At 39.8% G+C, this 7,512-nt stretch overlaps 1 non-coding gene across 1 annotated transcript; it reads right to left on the bottom strand.

Moving 5' to 3' along the window:
• Nucleotides 1-1,372: 1,372 nt before the first annotated feature.
• Nucleotides 1,373-1,479, bottom strand: LOC141723041 (small nucleolar RNA R71). Its single transcript, XR_012576034.1, has one exon. It is a non-coding gene; the product is annotated as a small nucleolar RNA R71 (small nucleolar RNA).
• Nucleotides 1,480-7,512: the final 6,033 nt, after the last annotated feature.

Below are 7,512 nucleotides of genomic sequence, written 5' to 3'. Positions count from 1 at the left end.
ATACCTTAGTGTGTGGTGATTGTATGACAACCTAGTATTGGTTGTGCTTATTCGTCTTATAAGAGTCGCGAACTTGTAAGATAGCATGTTAATTCTTAATGAAGCGATAGTGAGTTTAAGGATTTAAAATTTGCCATGCTAGCATAGGTTCATGTGTTATTGTTATGCATGATTCTTAGGTAATTTTACCCATCTTACTTGCCCTATATAATCATGATAGATAACTTGTGCTTTAAACCATTATATTGTCAAATTCGATAGACATATAGGGTGTCAATATAATTGGTGTCTATTCAGCTTCTATCTCTTTTATGGATGTCTGGTAGTATGTTATTCGTGCAACGAAAGTTGGCGATTAGCAGTTTCGTGTTATCTGATTAGTGTCATCACCATTGCATGCTAAGGTTAAGAACAATAAGGCTATTGAATGAAGTATTTAATGAAGTTAGAATCCCATGTTTTTCTCATATAATATACAACTCTCTTTACTCTCTTAGTTATAATCATTAGTTCAATTCATAGTATAAATAACCCCAAAATTGTTATCGTTTTAGCATTGGATAATAATCATATCATCGGTGCATAGGTGCATAAATTACATAGTTAACCAACGCCAGTCTCTGTGGGAACGAACTAGAAAAGATTTTATATTACTTGCAAACGCGTATACTTGCATGAATGATTAGCGCGTGTTTAGCCCTAACAAGTTTTTGGCACCGCTGCTGGGGACTATAGTATTAACTTTTAGTTTATATCATCAGTGATCGTTAAAGTTCATTGACTCGGACATTGTTACTTACACACTCTTTTTTCATGTTGTATTTCAGGTAATCTAGCGATCGTTTATGCAAATGCGTTCATGAGTTCGTAGGAGAATTCTGGAAAAAGACGAGAAAGAAGTTGTAGTAGAACATAGGGAAGATTTTAAGGATGAAGAGAAAGTAGCTGAAGAAGAGAAAATCGAATAACGACCTTTATTAGAGATGGAGGATCAAGCAGACAATTCTAAGGCTTTAATGGACTTTTCTAAGCCTAAGATCAATGACATTCAGTCAAGCATCATCAGGCCAGCCATCAAGGCTAACACTTTTGAGATCAAGTCGAGCACGATTCAGATGATACAGAACTCAGTTCAGTTTGGGGGTAATCCTACTGAAGACCCAAACATGCACAACAGGGATTTCATCGAGATCTGTGACACTTTCAAGTTCAACGATGTGTCTGAAGATGCCATTAAGTTACGACTATTCCCATTCTCTTTCAGGGACAAGGCAAAGTGTTGGTTACATTCTCTACCACCGAGGTCTATCACCAAATTAGAGGATCTTTCTCAAAAGTTTCTCACTAATTCTTTCCTATGGCGAAGACTACTACAATCAGGAATGCTCTTACTCAGTTTTCTCAGCAAATTGGTGAATCTATGTGTGAGGCTTAGGATCGTTATAAGGAGATGCTAAGGAAATGCCCACACCACGGCATGCCTGATTGGATGATTATAAACTGTTTCTACAATGGTCTAGGTGCACATTCTAGACCTATGCTTGATGCAGCATCTGGTAGAGCCTTATGGGCTAAAAGCTACAATGAAGCTTATGAATTGATTGATTGACCTAATGGTAGAGCCTTACTAGAACACTTGAGGTATGCATTTTTAGGTGAGGCTTCTACTTTACCTATTATTAATATATCTGACCTTTCAGGTACTGATGAGGAGAAGCTTTTGAGGATTCTTAGAGAGTTCAAATCGGCAATTAGTTGGACTATAGCAGATATCAAGGGAACCAGCCCTTCTTATTGTATGCATAAAATTCTGCTAGAGGAAGGAAGCAAGCCTACTGTTGAGCAATAGAGAAGGCTAAATCCGATCATGGAAGAGGTTGTGAAGAAGGAAATTCTCAAGTGGCTAGATGCAGGAATTATCTATCCTATCTCTGACAGTTCATGGGTGAGTCCAGTATAGTGTGTGCCAAAGAAAGGTGGTATCACTGTGGTGGATAATGAGAAAAACGAGCTTATTCCGACATGAACAGTCACGGGGTGGAGAGTCTGCATGGATTATAGGAAGCTGAACAAGGCTACAAGGAAGGATCACTTCCCTCTTCCTTTCATTGATCAGATGCTTGATAGATTGGTTGGGCACGATTACTATTATCTTCTGGATGGCTATTTGGGATATAATCAGATTTGTATCGCTCTAGAAGATCAAGAGAAGACTACGTTCACATGTCTTTTAGGCACTTTTGCATTCCGAAGAGTTTCTTTTGGGCTATGTGGAGCGCCAGCCACTTTTCAGAGATGTATGATGGCTATCTTCTCTGACATGATTGGGAATAACGTAGAAGTGTTCATGGACAATTTCTCGGTCTTTGGAACTTCTTATGATGAATGCTTGCATAATCTGGGGTTAGTATTGAAAAGGTGCGTTGAGACCAACTTGGTTCTTAATTGGGAGAAATGTCATTTTATGGTACGCCAAGGCATCATTCTTGGGTACAAGGTTTCTAGAAAAGGGCTTGAGGTGGACAAAGCCAAGGTGAGGGTGATAGAAAATCTTCCTTCACCCAAATCTGTTAAGGGAATTCGCAGTTTCCTTGGTCATGCGGGTTTCTATAGGCGTTTCATCAAGAACTTCTCGAAGATTTCGAAGCCGTTGTGCAGTTTGCTAGAGAAAGACGTTCCTTTCAAGTTTGATGATGAGTGCCTTGCTGCTTTTGAGACTTTGAAAAAGAGCTTGATTACGGTACCTATCATAACTGGACTCGATTAGTCTGAACCATTTAAAATAATGTGTGATGTAAGCAATTATGCAGTTGGAGCAGTTCTTGGGAAATGTAAGAACAACATATTTCATGTAGTCTACTATGCTAGTAAGACTCTTAATGATGCTCAACTGAATTACACCACTACTGAGAAAGAACTTTTGGCTATCGTCTATGGTTTTGAGAAATTTCGATCATATCTCCTTGGGATGAAGGTGACAGTTTTCACTGATCATGCTACAATACGATATCTCGTCTCGAAGAAGGACTCAAAGCCAAGGTTAATTCAATGGGTTCTTTTACTTCAGGAGTTTAAGTTAGAGATCAAGGACAGAAAAGGGATTGAGAATCAAGTCACCGATCATCTCTCGCATTTAGAGGATCCAATTGCTACTTCACAAGATAAGTCATTGACTAATGAGTCTTTTCCCGATGAGCAGTTATTTGGAATACAAGCAGAAGAGCCGTGGTTTGCAAATATTGTGAACTGCCTTGTGAGTAACGTCATGCCTCTAGAGTTGACTCCCACTCAAAGAAAGAAGTTTCTACATGAAGTGAAGTGGAATATATGGGATGAGCCATTTCTTTTTCGCCAATGAGCTGACCAAATCATCAGTAGATGTATTCCTTACAGCAAAATAAAGGGGATCTTGCGAGATTGCCACTCAACGGCTTATGGAGGACATTACGGTGGAGAAAAGACAGCATCTCGTATTCTTCAAACAGGTTTCTTTTGGCCAGCCTTCTTTAAAGATGCTCATCAGTTTGTTTTGAAATGTGATCGATGTCAACGAGTGGGGAATATGTCTAAAAGGGATGAGATTCCTCTTAATGTGCTTCTCGAGGTCAAAGTCTTCGATGTTTGGGGAATTGACTTCATGGGGCCATTTATCTCATCCTGTAACAATCAGTATATCTTGTTGGCAGTTGATTATGTGTCGAAATGGGTTGAAGTTAAGGCGTTGCCAACGAACGATGCTAAGGTAGTACTTAATTTTCTTCACAAGCAGATATTCACAAGATTTGGAACTCCAAGAGCCATAATCAGTGATGAGGGGTCGCATTTCTGTAACCGCATGTTCACCGTGATAATGCAAAGGTACAATGTGAATCATCACATTGCTACGGCTTACCATCCTCAGACAAATGGTCAAGCCGAAGTATCTAACACAGAGATCAAGCGCATTCTAAATAAGGTTGTGTGTCCATCAAGAAAAGATTGGTCTTTGAAGCTTGATGAAGTTGTTTGGGCTTATAAAACAACATACAAGACTCCGCTAGGAATGTCACTGTATCAGTTGGTTTATGATAAGGGGTGTCATTTGCCGGTGGAGTTAGAGCATAAGGCATATTGGGCTTTGAAGAAGTTGAATCTCGATTTGGATTCAGCTGGAAAGAAGAGGATGCTTCAATTGAATGAGCTCGACGAGTTTCGACTTCAAGCTTATGAGAACAACAAAATATACAAGGAGAAAGTCAAGAGGTGGAACGATCGGGGTCTAGTGCTCAAATCATTTGTGTCGGGGCAACAAGTTCTTTTGTTCAACTCTCGTCTCCGTCTTTTTTCTGGAAAGTTGAAGTCAAGATGGTCAGGGCCATTTATTGTCAAAACTGTGTTTCCACATTGAGCGGTGGAGATTTTTGAGAATGATCTGGGCCAAGCATTCAGGGTTAATGGTCAGAGGTTGAAGCATTACTATGGTGACACGGCAACCCGCGAGGTGGTTAGTGCCATTTTATTCTCCGTTTGATCTCAAGCTCTACGTCAAGCTAACGACATAAAACAAGAGCTTCTTAGGAGGCAACCCAAGTTTGTTGTATATTAGTATGTAGAAGAAGCAAGAAGAAAAGAGAAAATCACAAAAAAATAGAAAAAGAAAAAAAATTCAGGGCTCACTTCAGAAGCTTGGCGCGCCCGCGCTGTCGTAGCGCGCGATCGCGCTGATTTCACAGAAACACGGCACGCCCGCATTGTTACAGCGCGCGGCGGTGCCGGTTTGGCAGAATTAGCGCGCGCCCGCACCGTTCCAGCGCGCGGTCGCTCCGTGTCCCGACTCAGAAAAAAATAAAAAGAAGTTAAGGGGTGAAACGGGAATTTTGTTCAAAAATCAATTCCCAACCGAATTTGACTCCCCCACATCCCATAATTCCCTCTCCAAATCAAACCCATTACTCCCATTATTCCCATAATCAAATCCCACTTCTATTCCATATATAACTCTCTTTTCACCACCTATACATACACCCCATACACAAACTTCTTCACCAATTCACAAATTCTGAAACACAAATTCTCTTTCAAACACAACTCTTATTCTCTCTACTCACTTTCAATGGTACCCAAAAGACAAAGAACACAAGTAAGCAATAACACCACCAATTCTTCAAGTGTGGGAGGTGTAAGACCAAGATTTTGTACTCCCGAGGTGGAAGTGGAGTATACGAGACTGCTTTCAAAGCCGATCATTAAGGAGCGAGGTTTTCTGCCATCGGTAAAGGATGGTAAGCTATTGGAGACAATTCAGAAGATGGGATGGGTTTCTTTTTGTGAGGAACTCGCTGTTGTACCCATGAGTGTTATGCGGGAGTTTTATACTGATGCAAAGGAGGAGAAGAATGGTTTCACGGTGGTTAGGGGGATGAAGATGGATTATAGTGCAGGAGCAATAAGGAGGGTAATTAATCAGCCCGCGAAAAAACCCGGTCAAGCCATTTGGAATGTTAAGACTCTGGAGGACTTTGACTTGGATTTGATTGTAGCTACTTTCTGTGTGCCTAAGACTCGTTGGACATTCAAGAGAACAACTGATTATGGCACATTCCCTGCTTCTTGTATGAATAGATTTGCCCGTGCTTGGAATGCCTTTATTTGTGCTAATATTCTGTCATTGTCTCATATACATGAGGTTCGAGCGAGCACGCTTATTGTGGGGTATTCTGAAGGGTGATTATGTGGACATTGGTAGGATTATTCACTAGGGTATTTTGCAATTTTTGAGAGGGAGCACTACAGGTTCTATACCCTATGAATCCATCGTGACGAGGTTGTGTGCGGCAGTTCGTGTTCGTTGGGCCGTACATGAACGGCTACAGCTCCCTATTTCTGCCATTGATAGTTCGATTATATTACACATGGTAGAGCGGTATGGTGGTAAGCCCGATCCTAAGGGTCTTGGTTATTCGTTTGATATGCTTCCGGGCAAGCGTCTAGTTGATCAGTATTATGCTGGTGGGTCGAAGAAAGCCCGTAAAGTGGGTTAGAGAGCTCAATTAGGTGATGAGATAGAGTCGTTACAGTTAAAGGGACCATCGAAGAAGGGCATGATGCAGTACAAGTGTCTGGCGAGGAGGATGGATGTAATGCATGGCATCCACAACAGGTTCGCAGGAGACCTCACCCATGCATTGGGGACAGCTTTTAGAGGCACCGGTGTTGATATCAAGTGGCCAGTTTTTGGTGAGGATTCCATGTATCCACCTCCGGACACACCTGACACTCCACCCGTTGAGGACAGTGAGGACAGTGATTATGATTAGATATGCCTGAATTCCTTACTATTACCTTCACTGAGGACAGTGAATATTTTAAGTTTGGGGGTAGTAGTTGAAGGAATATGTTTGTGTGAGTCTCATATAGTTGCATATTCATGATAGTTTCGTTCGTATAGTTTGCATATTTTACCATGTAACTTTTTTATTTTTGGTAGTTTTTATGTTAGTTTATTCATATAGTTCATGCATTTGTATTATAACTTGATCCATTAGATAATTTTTCCAGTTGACTTGTGATATTGATACTAGTGTAGTGATGTCATGTTTAGAGATGCTAAGTCGTATTAAGTTGATTTGCATGCTAGAGACAATTATATTTCACTAAGTCTTATAGGTTTCTTAAGTGCTAGATTATGATTATGGTTTGTTGGTTTGTCGAGGTTTAATCGCCTGTTTATATTTAAAATTTAGGATATTTTCTTAATAATAAAATAACATGGATTTTTAGAAATTGGAGAAAAATTGGATTTCATTGCTAGTTGTTATGGCTAGGTGTCAAATGGCTAGTAGCCGGCTCATATTTATATGAGTAGTCTAGGGTTGAACGAGATGGAGCGAAACACACTCGTTCAGGAATTGAAAAAAAAAGAAAAAAGAAAGAGAAAAAAAAAGAAAAAAAAGTGTTATGTATAATTGATCACGAGTGGGCTCTTTAGTACTCGAGTTATTAAGTTCTTAGGGGACTTTGTGCCTAGTGACCTAAGGCTTTTATAGTCTGGGATCCGCTAACCTAACGCTCCCTACATGGGTACTATTGTATAAGTCTTTTGTGGACCTCACTCATTGCACAGTCAAATAAGCATATATGTGTTTTTTTGAATAAAAGCATGAATCCGTATAAAACTCCAATATAACAATTTAAGTGTTATAAGTTATTTTGATAATTTTCCTTAATCAACATCATCAGCAAAAAGTTACTATTCATCAGGGTTTCAAATATTTCCAAAAATTGGGGTTATTACACCAACCAACTTCTATGTCTCATGTTAAGCTCCTTTTGCGTGAATATGTACTTCAAACTTTTATGATCCGTATAGATTTCGCACTTTTCTCCATATAAATAATGTCTCCAAATCTTCAAGGAGAATACTATTGTTGCTAGTTCCAAGTCATGAGTCAGATTCTTCTGCTCATGAGGTTTCAGTTGTCAAGACGCATACGCAATGACTTTATCATGCTGCATCAAAACACAACCTAATCC

Source organism: Apium graveolens, chromosome 4 (assembly GCF_009905375.1).
Source record: "Apium graveolens cultivar Ventura chromosome 4, ASM990537v1, whole genome shotgun sequence".
NCBI classification, from domain to species: domain Eukaryota; kingdom Viridiplantae; phylum Streptophyta; class Magnoliopsida; order Apiales; family Apiaceae; genus Apium; species Apium graveolens.
Note: the sequence above shows the minus strand (reverse complement) of the source record. Positions and strands in the feature narration are given on the sequence as shown.